Here is a 12,432-nt window from a genome sequence, read left to right on the forward strand (position 1 = left end):
CAAATCTACCACAACATGTGGCCCACCCCCCCTTCCTTGTGACATACATATGCAATGGTATACAATAGGAACACTATATTTTTACAATTAACTAGAATGGATACAAACCCTCACAGAAACGATCCAGGGTAAAATTGCCTTTCCAGCATCTCTGGCCTTGGAGCTGCTCTTCTGGCTTCTCAAGCTGCACAGGTGACTTAACGGGGCCATTTGTCACCTGGGGGAAACCCAACGGGTCTCCACCTGAGCACATTTCCACCAGCAGGAGAGCTGACCTCATAACAACCCCTTTAACCATACACATTTGCTAAAAAGCAGGATGAGACCATTGCAAAGGATGCTGCCTCTGCAAATGGCTGTTAGCACCATGAGGTAGGACACCCCAGAGGAAGGAAAGGACCTGAGCACGTTTGGAGAAATAAGAGGGAAAAGCAGAACTGTTTCATCTTGATCCTGCCATGGTCCTCAAAATTGTCTTGAAAGTTTTCACAGAAAGGAGCTAGCTAAGGGACTGAAATAGTTTGCTTTAAGATATAATCCCTTTAATAAAATGTAAGGGTCAGAATTTCACATCGGCAGTGAACATTTTGCTAAATAGGGCATGATGAGCTTGCTGTTCTGCTCCTGGACCGGTCGCTCGTGCTTGCATTTTACGGTGTATAAAAACCACATGAAATTGCCATCTCTGCTGGGGTCAGTGCAGACTGATCAGTCCAAAGTGTAACAGTTCCTGAGCTGAAACCGTTCTTGTTTTTCTTGTTAGGATGGTCCATAGAATTATTTTCCCTGACAGAAACAGCCAGAGAAAATGAAGAAAACGTTCAGTTTTTGGAGACCATTTTTGTCTCACTCATAAGGACACCATGAATATCTGAATGCTGAAATTACTACCCTTTATATCTACAAAAACTATAATTTTTTTCACAGTTTTTTAATTAAATAGGAAGGGAATTTGCTCATAGATAACTCTGCTGATTCAAAAAGCTATGTTTCTGTCTTAGGACTGGGTATTTCCAGCCAAACCTAGTCACTGCTGTTTTTCATTTAGAGTTGACACCAGGCTTGGGGCTGTGCAGAAATGAAACTCACTGCCCCTGGCAATGGGGCAGAGGACCAGGGATCCCACTTCTGGTTCTGCAGAGCTCCAGCAGTGTTTGCCTGCCCCACGTGCTGGGTTCTCTCTTTTCAGTGTCTCTTAATATTATCTATTCTTCGGGTCTCTTCTCCCATGTATATTACTAAGACTTGCAAACAAGTGAAAATATGTTAGAGCAGAGAGACGAAGCCCATTACCGCCTCGCCAGGAGCTGTGTTCCCTTGGAGACAGGAGGGCAATATTTCATATTTTGTCAGAAGTCTCCTACTTGGACCTGGACCTACAGTGCTCAGTTCTCAGGCACAGCTGGTCCCACCTAGCAGGGAGCTGGAGACTTCAGTGGCCAGCAGGAGATGGTGGCTTTACCTGCCTTTCATGTTTAGAAGATCTTTATTTCTGCCTATGACCACAGTCCTGGGACTCTCTGGAGGCCCCAAAGAGAATCAAGTCAGCTCTGGTAGTCAGGCAAATCCAGAGAGAAATAGATCTTTAAGATATCAGCTCCTGCTTTGGACTCTTCCTGAGCTGGAATTTTTAACTAGTTCTCCCTGGTGCTCTGATCATGGCCAAGCACTGGCTCCAAGCCAGATGTCTGCAGAACTTCCTTACCTGCTTTCAAAGCCAAGAGAGGGTCATGGAGAAGTAAGCAAAACTGATGCTCAGGCCTGAAATGTAGGGTAGCAGGATATGAATTACGGTTAGATTTCAGGCAGCGTGGAGCTGCCATTCTGGGGTGTGCATCCCTTCCTGGTGCCACTGCTGGGGGCTGCTGTGGGGGTTGGGGTGCAGCTTGCTTGAGAAGACAATTATTGTCCCTCTGCTCACTGTGAGGTCTTTGCTGTCTTCACTGCAAGTTCAATGAGCTGCTCATGGATGGGAGATGGGGCCTCTTGGTGCTCGGTAATAACAGGCAATTTGGAGTACAAACAGACCTTTTGTGCTTGTCACTTCAGGAGGCCCCTGATAAACGTGGCAGTGGAGAGGAGCTGACATGAATACATGTATATGGGATTTCTTCCTCCCGCAGCCTGTGCCAAGATCCAAGGCAAAATACACCACCTGTGTCAGGTCCTATTAAGCAAATTAATGTCCTGGGTTTTTTGTTTGTTTGTTTGTTTGTTTTAAATAAAAATGTAGTAAAAAATTAAAAAGAACCCAAGGAACTTCTTTTACAAATTAGTCATGATTTGCAAGAAAAATGATGCAATCAAGGGAGCTCCAGGACAACAAATGAGTGCAGGACTGAGACATTCATTAAGCAGGCCATTTGTGTCAAGAAGTTTCTTCTCCCCTAACTCTTCTTCAGCTCCCCTTTTGAGGATTTTGGGCATGGATTGAGAGACAGAGGACAACGTAGGATCTGGCCAGGCAAAGCAGAGGCAGCTTCCATGGGACCCCACCTGATGTGCAGGGAAGGAATGCAGGATGTGGTGTCCATGGGCTGCCTCTTCTTGTCTCTTGCTATCAGCACAAGCCCTTCTTCTACCAGCCTGCCCCAGACTCCTCCTGAACTCCCCACTAATACAGCTCGCTTCATGCCATTAAGCAAATCCAAACTACATGCTGCACAAAGCTTCCAAAAAGCCAGCCTCAAAATAGCTCGCACTCTAATGCAAGCAGCAGACAAAGCTAAAGAAAAGCAGAGGAGCAGGCACCCTTCAAGCTAAAGCATGTTATTAAGGAATATTCCTTTTTTGAAGTTTGTTGATTTTATTTTTATCATATTTTAACACAAACCCTTTTCAAGTTGTAAATTAAGTAACTGCTGCAGAAGGGTTATGGGTTGTTTTTTTTTTTTAGATGCATTTCCTATAGAGAGATTTTTAAAGTTTCCAGTACAAAAAAAAAAAAAAAAAGAAAAAAATTCATGGAAAGCTGTGTTGAATTATGTGATACATTGAAATTAAAATGAAATTCCAAATTATCTTGCAGTCAGGGGCTGATGTGGACTGAGTGATAATAAATAAAGGTTAAAAGGACATTGGCAAGTCTTTTTTCATGGCTTTCAATTTTTCCCCTCCCTGTTGTTTGTAAAAACCTCTTAGAAGATTAAAAATAATATTTCTTTCCCTATTGATTTTTTTTTCCTTTTTTTTCCACATTTGAAAGCAGCATTTATTTATTTTCTGTGTTTCTAATGGAGCTGGGATTAATGTGGCTTTATTTGTTCTTTATTTGGCTTGCGCCTTGGTCTTGCAGAGGTACTGGTGCAGCCCTGGGAAGGGTGTTCAGCAGCAGGACAACAACAGCCCAACACCAGATGCCTCATCAAAAGACCGGTCGTAGGCCAGTGCCATCCATAAAGATGTTGACACCCAAAAACTCAGCTCATTTGACTTTGGCACATAATATCCCTAGGTTTAGAGCAGTACACTGGTCCAAAGGCTCCATCCAGTTGAGTCTTATGTTCTGGCTGCTGGAGGAGATACTGTCTGCTTCTGGGTGTTGGGTTTGGAAAAGTACCAGATGGGAACTGAGCCTTGTCATCCCCCACATCTCCCCGTGTGGGAACATCAGCCCATCTCTTCTGCTGGACCCACCACCAAGTTGCCATTGACCTGGCTTATCTTTCCTCTCGAGGACCCTTGGGGTGGCTTTATCTTCTCAGAGGAGCTGTGAAGGTCGGTGCACTGCAGACCATGTGGCATGCCCAGTGCTACGTGATGTGCCATACAGGTACTAGAGCTGGGGTGGAGGTCCAGCCTGGGCTTTGCTCCAGACCAGCCTCCTCTTGCATTCTTCAGGCACCCGTGGTGAGCCAGGTCTCCAACAGCTCTCACTGCACCCAAAGCAGACACTGAAATAGTCCACCCCCAGGTTTTAATTTAAATTAGGGGAAGCAAGAAACTTCAGTGAGACTGCAGACAGCTCAGCAGAGACCTCTGCTCCCTGTGCAGCAGCAGTGCAACTGCACAGCAGACGCACGGCCGCCCAGGCAGGAGGATGGGCTAATGCCTTTATATACATCAGAGATGCAGTTTCGTCTGCAGAAATGTTTGCAGTAGTGGTTTTCCTCTTGAAAAGCCTACAACAGCATTAGGGGGGTTGGAGCCGGGTGATAAGAATATTAGATGTTATTCATGGCAGTAATCAGAAGTGAGAATGGAGGGATTGGGAAGGCTTACCTTGGAGAGAGGGAAGGCTCTGCCAAAGGTATTGAGAATAAAAAATGGCAGGGAAACGAGAGAGACACCTCAGTTCTTGCCTCTGGAAAATGAGAATATTTTTTGCCCTGTCAGCTCTTTACCAGTGGAACTCACTGCTGCAGGACACAGCAGGGGAAACAAATATGGCAGAAAATTGCTCTGGTGGGGGACACACCATATGGAGGTCCTGGTCCTGCTTTCCCCACCAGCCTCAGCACTTTGTGGGTAGGAAGGTAGTGTTTTAATAATTATCAAGGTGGCTATTTGCACATCCACTTCAGAGAAGGGATCATGCAGTGTGATATTGCAGCTGCTTCCAGATGAGGCACGGGGTGAGGATGCTAGAGATGCAGCTGACTGGCCAGCATGCAGAATGCATGTCAGCAGTCAAACAAAAGCTATTAATGCCTCCAGTTCCTGTCCAGGCTGTAAGCTCTTTAGGAAGGGGAAAGCCTGCCAAGACGCATTTGTATAGAGCCCAGGACAGCAGGAACTAACAGCCAAAAATAACCACCAAAACCGATAATGTACCAACACCACAAGATGCTCCTGAGTTTCAATTCCTTGTGACTCCTCGCTGGAACGGCAGCTGGTGCTTTGGGGGCAGCAACATGCCAAAAAAAAAAAAAAAAAAAAAAAAAAAGATGCTGAAAGACAGATGGGTTTCTTGCTTCGGTGTACATAAAGACTGCTAAAGACCTCTGTTCTCGTACCCAGTATTCACAACAAGCAGAAGGTGTGTTTCCTAAAAATCAGAAGAGGGAAAGGCAGGGCAGCAGCATCGCGCTGGAGAATGGCAGCAAATTCAGCTCCCCCCCTACACTCCCTTAGTCAATGTGGTGAAAAGTAATACCCACCAACAACTGGGATGTGAAGGGCTTCATGGAGACTTCTTTAAATCCCTGTAGGAGACACACGTGGAATGTGCAGCATCCGTCCCGAGTTTTTTGGGGGAGAGGAAAAAAAAGGAATTAAGCAAACCCCTCCCAATTTCCAGGTCCGCACTGGGAAACCAGCAACAAGTACAAAAGCCCGCTTGGCTTGAAACTCCAAAGTTTCGCCCAAGCAGACTTTCTTATCGCTCTTCCTACAATGTGTGTGATACTTTATTAGCATCTTCCGCAGTAATCCCAGCAAAACTGAAGCAAAAAGTGTCAGATCAAAAGGGGGAGCATGAAAGCGGGCGGCTAAGCAGGTTGCTGGGATGCTAATGATTGCTTCCCTCATTCTCTGAGTGTCACACACAACATCGCTAAGCCCGGCGCAGCGCGTAAGCCACACAAATAGCCATATTTGTTAACATTCATGTGACTCTTTCGTCTGAGCTGTATTTCCTTGAATACACCACAATGAAGAGTTTCTTTTAATAGGGATCAACCAAGGAAAAACAACTGTGAGGGACTTTTCTCTCCCTCTCCCTCCTTCTCTCTCTCTCTCACTCCCTCTCTCACTCTCTCTAAACCTTTTACACTGCGGTTGAACAAGCCTCTGGATAAAGACTTTATCCAAAAACCCCCTCTTTAAAGTTATTTCAAATTTCTCTGCAAGGCTTTCAGAAATCTGTTTGTTTGAGGGCAGAATTAGATGTGACCGGCGTTTTATTGTGACATAAAACCATATTTCTTCCCTGGAAGATTAAAAAATAAAATCGGTTAATAAGAAAAGCTGTCAGCAACAGAAAATGGCTGACATAATCCGTTTATCCTCCGAGCAATAAAGATATTGGTCCTTGGGAGTCTATCCTCTCTCTCATGTTATTTCGCCCAAAACATTATCTTCCCAGCATTCTGATGGATTAAGAAGTCATATGGGAGATAGCAGGGAAATGACAGATACAAAAAAAATAATATCCTTTCATTTCCCCTCCTCCCTGCTCTCTCTCTCTCCCTCTTTCTCTCCCATTTTCTCCCCAGCCCCTCCTTCCCCTGCCTCCCTCTCTCTCTCTTTCTGTTTCCCCTTGGAAAAGTGGTCCATCCGCCTATTCCCAGCATCCCAACACTCTGAAAAAGTCCCATGAGGTTGGTCCCAGCGTGGTGGGGAGAAGTGCCATAGTACTTCTTGCACACCTCATTCGTTCTTGCACAGGTGGATACGAACAGTTCAGCACCATTTGACATCTTCACAGGATCCAAAAAGCCACCTGCCTACTGGCTCCTGGCCTCCATATCTGAAAACTACCTGAATTCTAAGGAATTGCAGTCACGGCTCTTTGTCCCTACATTGAGCAACTTGCTGGAGGCAGAGAGATGAAATCTGCCACCAGGTTTGAGTGGAGCAGAGTGGGGGCTCATTCCTGTTTTTTTGGTAGGTGAAATTTATGGATGGGAAAGGTTCTGGTCTTTGGAAACCTCCTCTTTACCGATGACCTTCTTCATGCTCTGTTCTAGGGCAGCAGAACCACCATAGGAGGTCACCTCCACAGCAGCTGAGTAAGCAGACCTGGCAGCTTCATTCTTGGTCTTGGTGGCAACTCTGTCTGTCTGTCCAGAGGCCCAGAGACTACAGGAGACAAAACATGGCCCAGGGCTTAGCTCTGGGGGCTCTGGGACATGCTGCTTTAACCCTGATACCTCCCAGCATTGTGTGACTGGTGGATTTCTGCTGCACTTCAGTAGACTTTTCATTTCCCCTTCCCTCAGAGACTCTGAGCAGCCCCCTGCAGCCACCAGCTCATGCTCTGCCATGGCTCAGTCTGACCAGGGTTTGCTCCAGCATCAGAACAAAGAACCCCAAAAGCTTTGAAGGGCTCAGGGACATGAGATACTGTCTAATCCCTTCTGCCTGCCCAGGGCAGGATCACACAGATCTAAAGCATCCCTGAGGGATGTTCATCTAACCTCTTCCTAAACACATCCCATACTGGAGACTCTGCAGCCTCCCCAGGAAATTTATTCCAGTGCTTCGCTATCCTTAGCACCAGAGTGTTTTTCTGAGCATCCGACTTAAATCTTCCATGCTGCAATTTAGGGCTGTTACTTCTCTTCCTATCCCCAGCCGACATGAAGAAAAAATTTATTGTCTTCCTCTTTTCAGCAGCCTTTCAGCTAGCAGAAGACTACCTGGAGAGGAAATGAGCAGGACGAGTGATCTTCTCTTCCTCCCCATCCCACCTGTTTTGCTCCAGGTGAGCCAGGTCTGGTTCTTTCAGCCTTTCTGGCAAAAGGCCTTTTTCTCAGCCTACAAGCACTTCCCTGTGCCCACCACAGGGTGAGCTGCCACCCAGCCTGGCTCGTTGGGGTGGCTTGCAGAAGCTGTGGCTGGGGAAGGTCTCCTCTCGCTGTTCCCCACACTCACCACTGTCTCCTGGGTTGCCCTGCAGCCCAGCTCAGGCTCCTCGCTCAGTTGCAGGTGACTGGGACTTGTTGCCACACAGTTTTTGTCATGGCAAGCCAAAACACATGAAAATGGAGCTTTTAAAGAAAAGAATGTCACTTGCTCTGACAACTTCAATGGAAATTTTCATCTATTTATTCTTCTTTTTTCTCTACTTTATTCTTCTTTTCAGCTCTTTTATGTTTTGTGAACATTTTTAATGAACTTCCTCACTTTCTTTCACCCCAGAATCATCTCTGCTTTCAATTTGCTATTTTGTGTCATCTGACGGATTATAAGGGACACACTGACATCTTTCTGCACGCTATTCACCCAGCTCCAGGGTTGGGTTATTTGCCCACAATTTTCTCCCACATCTGTCCACCTCTCTGATACACAGAGATGTTCTCCTTTTGCAAACCGTGTTGTAAAATGAAAAATAGATATGCTTGTGATAAAGAGCAACATTTCAAGATCTTCTATTTTACCAAAAGGAAAGACTGTGATCAGTAGTAACGTTGTAAAGTTGTAAGGTTGCAAAGGTGTAGCCCAGGGTCATGGATACAGTTCTCACACAGCACCCTGTGTCTCACAAACAAAGCAATTTGCTTTCTACTGGCAGCACCCAATTCCCATGCTCCTACCAACCCATGAACCTAGGAAAAACGGGGGGAAAACATCATAAACTGAACCAGGCAGGACACAGTTTTACCAGGCTAAGAACTGTTTCAAATAACATTCCAAACTATATTTTGGACTGCACCAGTATGAGCAAAATAAGGTTTACTTTCTTTTTAAAAATGTCTGAATGAGCTTGGGGGCACTTTAAATGTTGTAAAAATATCAGATTGAAGTATTTTTCTCAACCATTATTTTCCCTCAAAGTTTTTGTCTCTGCCATCTTCCACCAAAAAGTATATAATGTAAAAGTTTTATCAACTATTAATTGTTCCTAAAAGACTGGAAATGCCTTTTCTCTTCCTTCATTTAATGAATACAAACATCTCCTTGATGTTACTTTTGAAGCTTCAAGAGAGCCTGCATATTCATTTGGGAATGTTTGAAAGATCACCCTGGTGCCAGGGACATCAGCAGCAGATGGAAAGTGCCCCAAAAGCTACAGCAGAATTCGGTGTGTGATGCCTGAGGCCAGCCTCTGCAAAGGCCAGAGTCTTGGAAATGTCCCTGAGGCTCAGTGGGAGTGTTGGTGTGAGCAGACCACTTCCACACAAAACCTTCAGATCCCACTAAACAGGCAGGATTTTCCCCTTTAGCACATGGGTAAAGACCCATATGTCTCACTGCAGCCCTTTGCCCATATTTCTCCCCACAAGGAGCTCCTTCTTCTGCTGGAGCTTTGAAACAGAGAAAATCCATGGTTTGTGCATGATGTCTATGCATGAAAAATAATCATAGTAAAGATCCAATGTGAACACAAGCAAGTGATTTTTCCAAGACCATGTCTGACTTAATTGCTTTTCTAGATGAGCCCTAGATCTGACCAGAGAACCCAGAGTGCATCATTATAATGCACTGAAAATACCCGTTTATTTCCAGCAAATGGATTCCTTTGCAGAGGAGATCCTTAAGCCGAAAACGGTATTTCACCTTACCTCCACCCACCACTTCTATGCCTATCCAGACATGACCCAAAGTTCAAAAACATCATTTATGCGGTGAGGAAAACTGAGCAAAGACAAGCATAGTGATCCTTTCTCAAAAGCTGGCAGACAGTTTGAAGGATTGCCAAGGGTGAAGAATCACCAGGTAGAAATACATAAGAACGTGGTAAAACTGGAATAATGGAGTCATCTGCCTATCAGCTCCAATTCAGGTAGCTCTCTGTGGAGGAGGTCGCACTGATTACCAAATAAACAGAGTCTGTTGGTGGCAGGGATGGAGGGAGATGAGGATATTTACTTCCAGTTGAGCAAATTTCTCAACAGCCTGTAAAACACATGATTACTATGGAATTACATGTATTACATTTGGCATTCATTCTTATTCTTCTTTAAAATATAGACATTCTCTAGGGCTGGATTCAAATAACAACCAAGGATTAAATATAAGAAACAAAACTGGGATTCAGCAGCAGCTGAACATAGCAAATATTACAGTGAGAAAGTAAAGGATAAGAATTAAAAAGAAGGTAGTGTGCCATGAAATAGGCTGGCATTTAAAGGTTAGAGTGGAGTCAAAATCACAGCCCTGGGACAGCCCTCAAATGGCCACTGGGATATTTCTGGAGTCCTCAGATCAGCATGGTCTTTATCAGTTAAAGACCATACAGTCGTACACTCTCCGACCCTCCTTCAAAACTTATGGTTTCTAGACCTCCAATGAGACTCATTGGTATAATTTTTGGTTGTGTGTGACTACTAGTAATCCCACTTAACAGCTATTTTCTCTTTCCTTTGTGTTACTGGATGACCCTGGCCATAACGCATCTACTTTGATATCTTACTTCAAAAAACATCCAGAAACCAACTGATGCAGATTCTGCAGAATGTGCAGAGATGAGAGATAAGGAGTCAGAAAGGTTTCATAAATTCAGGAGTGCCGGTGTGCAGTGTGATGAATTCAGATAATGATCCTCATGGATGCTCCATGACTGAAAGCACAGGAAATTGTGGCTGGAAGTTGGTGGCACACCATCTCCCTTTGGCACAACCAGAGAAGCCAGCACAACTTGAACAGCCAGATTTGGTGTCAGGCTACCCCACTATCATTCCATGTTTTGGGGTACTGGATGCCTCTCCCACACACTGCTCAGCATGGGCTTTGCTTCGCAGTAGCACCTGAAGATGGTCTTACCAAAACAAGTCTACCTGGTTGGGACTCTCCAGACACATCGCCAAAGACCAACACCAACAAAAGTCACCAGAAAAGATGGATGCTTGGAGGTCACACAGGGACTCAGCATATTGGCAGCAGCTCTGGCAGAACCAGCACCTCCCAAGATGCAGGTTTGTGCCCCATGTTTCCCCTTCTCTGGTAGCACCCCAAGGGGTCCTCCAGCCATGGCTAGATGCCATAAAGATGAGATCCCAAGCTCATCCTTTCCCAAGGCACCAAATAATTTGGGTAGCCTGAAAGCAGCCCTGACCTTTAGCATTTCCATGGCTAACAGCACCCTACAACCACTGTGCTGCTGGCACAGGCACAGGAGACAGCAAAGGAGAATGGAGAGGAGGAGACACAGACACACACACTTACACACGCTCCCAGGGATAAAAAGGATAACTGGATCCATGAAAATAAGCCAAGCACTGCCATCGTCGGTCTAAATGCAGATAAGTATTGTACTGAAAACAAAGATTACTTGTACTTTGTAGATAGAGACGTGTTTTGTTACAGGATGCTTTGTATGGAATTGGGTCACAGCAGAATATGAGCCAACTCCCCCTCCCGCCCGCCTCCTCCCAGCCTCCCTCTCCGCCTGCCTATCCTTTGAATCTGGAGCCAAATCTCAAGGGTAACGGAGTAGAAATTGCTACAGTTTTGCCATTCTCCCTTGGCTGGGATTTGCTTTTCATTTGTGGGGCAATACTCATGCCTCTCTGCCATTCATCTATTAATTAATGTCATTGATTATTAGCTTCTCTCTCTCAGCCTTATGTTTTCAAACCTCTGGAGGGAGAAGGGGGTGTGAGGTGTATCCAAAGGATGCCCAATTCATATGAGGAAGAAAATGCCAAAGCTTTGTTATCCTCAGCCCTAAATCCACCCCCTTGCCACATTCTGGTCTGCTGTCATATGTCCTCTAGCCTGGTATGTATGCTGTACCCATCACCCTCATATTTGGCCACATTTCCCTCTCCCCCACAAAGCAAAAGCATCTTTGCAAGTTGTTGTCCTGTCAGTATTGTTCTGCTCAGGAAAGAGCCATGCGCCCACATCATTTATGGATCCCACCACATGTCTTGGGCACTGTCTACTGCATGGCTGAAACTTACCAACAACCCAAAGCTAACAGCTGGCCAGTGAAAGTCTTTCTGTATCTCAGGCTTCTCCATTTCTCTTTCAATACATGACTACTGCGATCTAAGTATCTCCAGAAACCTTTGTGCTGTATGCATTGTTGGCCATGAAAGCCACAAAGGAAAAGGACTTCCAAATTCTGGCCATACTCGTGAGTGCTTGTTTGCTGCTGTGTTTTTGTTGTTGTTGTTGTTTGTGGGGGGTGGGAGGAACCAAGAAGAGAGGTTTACACTACCTGCTAACAGCTAACTTCCTCCTAGAATCCTGACAAAAGGTGCATTGAAGATCTTTCTCAAACAAAGCACAGGCAGCACTTTGCCCACAAATGTCTGTCCCACAGATGGAGTGATATCCAGATTTTTCTGTAGCTACTGAAGCCAGAAAATTCATTTTTGCTTTTTATTTCCCTTTTTGTAGCACCATAAGTATCTGTGAGTCTCTCACAGCCGACAGTGGGGCTCTAAGAAATGGGCCAGTCAAGGTTCAAGATCTGAGACATGAGGTCTCCGGGCTCTGACACAGCACCTGAAGCTGGAGGTATCAGCACTCAAGCAAAACCTGCAGGGAACATGAGACATTTTGATTCCACAAAGCACAAGGACATATTTTGACTTAAAGGGGAATTAGATGTTCATGGGCAGGTGCATTATCATATTACGATGTGATTGCAGGTCACTGCTTATTCTACCCATAAGAAGTCAAACTTCCAGTGGTACAAGCTGGGAATTTGCATGTGCTTACATTTGATTGTATTTGCACCAGTCTCGTGGTCTGCTGTAAGACAGACCTGCAGTTCCTTTCAGGCAGATGCCATCTAAACCAACCTAAGTCTGGTGGCATCTCCAAGCCTTCTCCTGAATGTTGGTTTTCTCTCACTAGGGATGGGGCACCTTGGTT

Source organism: Aythya marila, assembly GCF_965140915.1.
Source record: "Aythya marila genome assembly, chromosome: 9".
NCBI lineage: Eukaryota > Metazoa > Chordata > Aves > Anseriformes > Anatidae > Aythya > Aythya marila.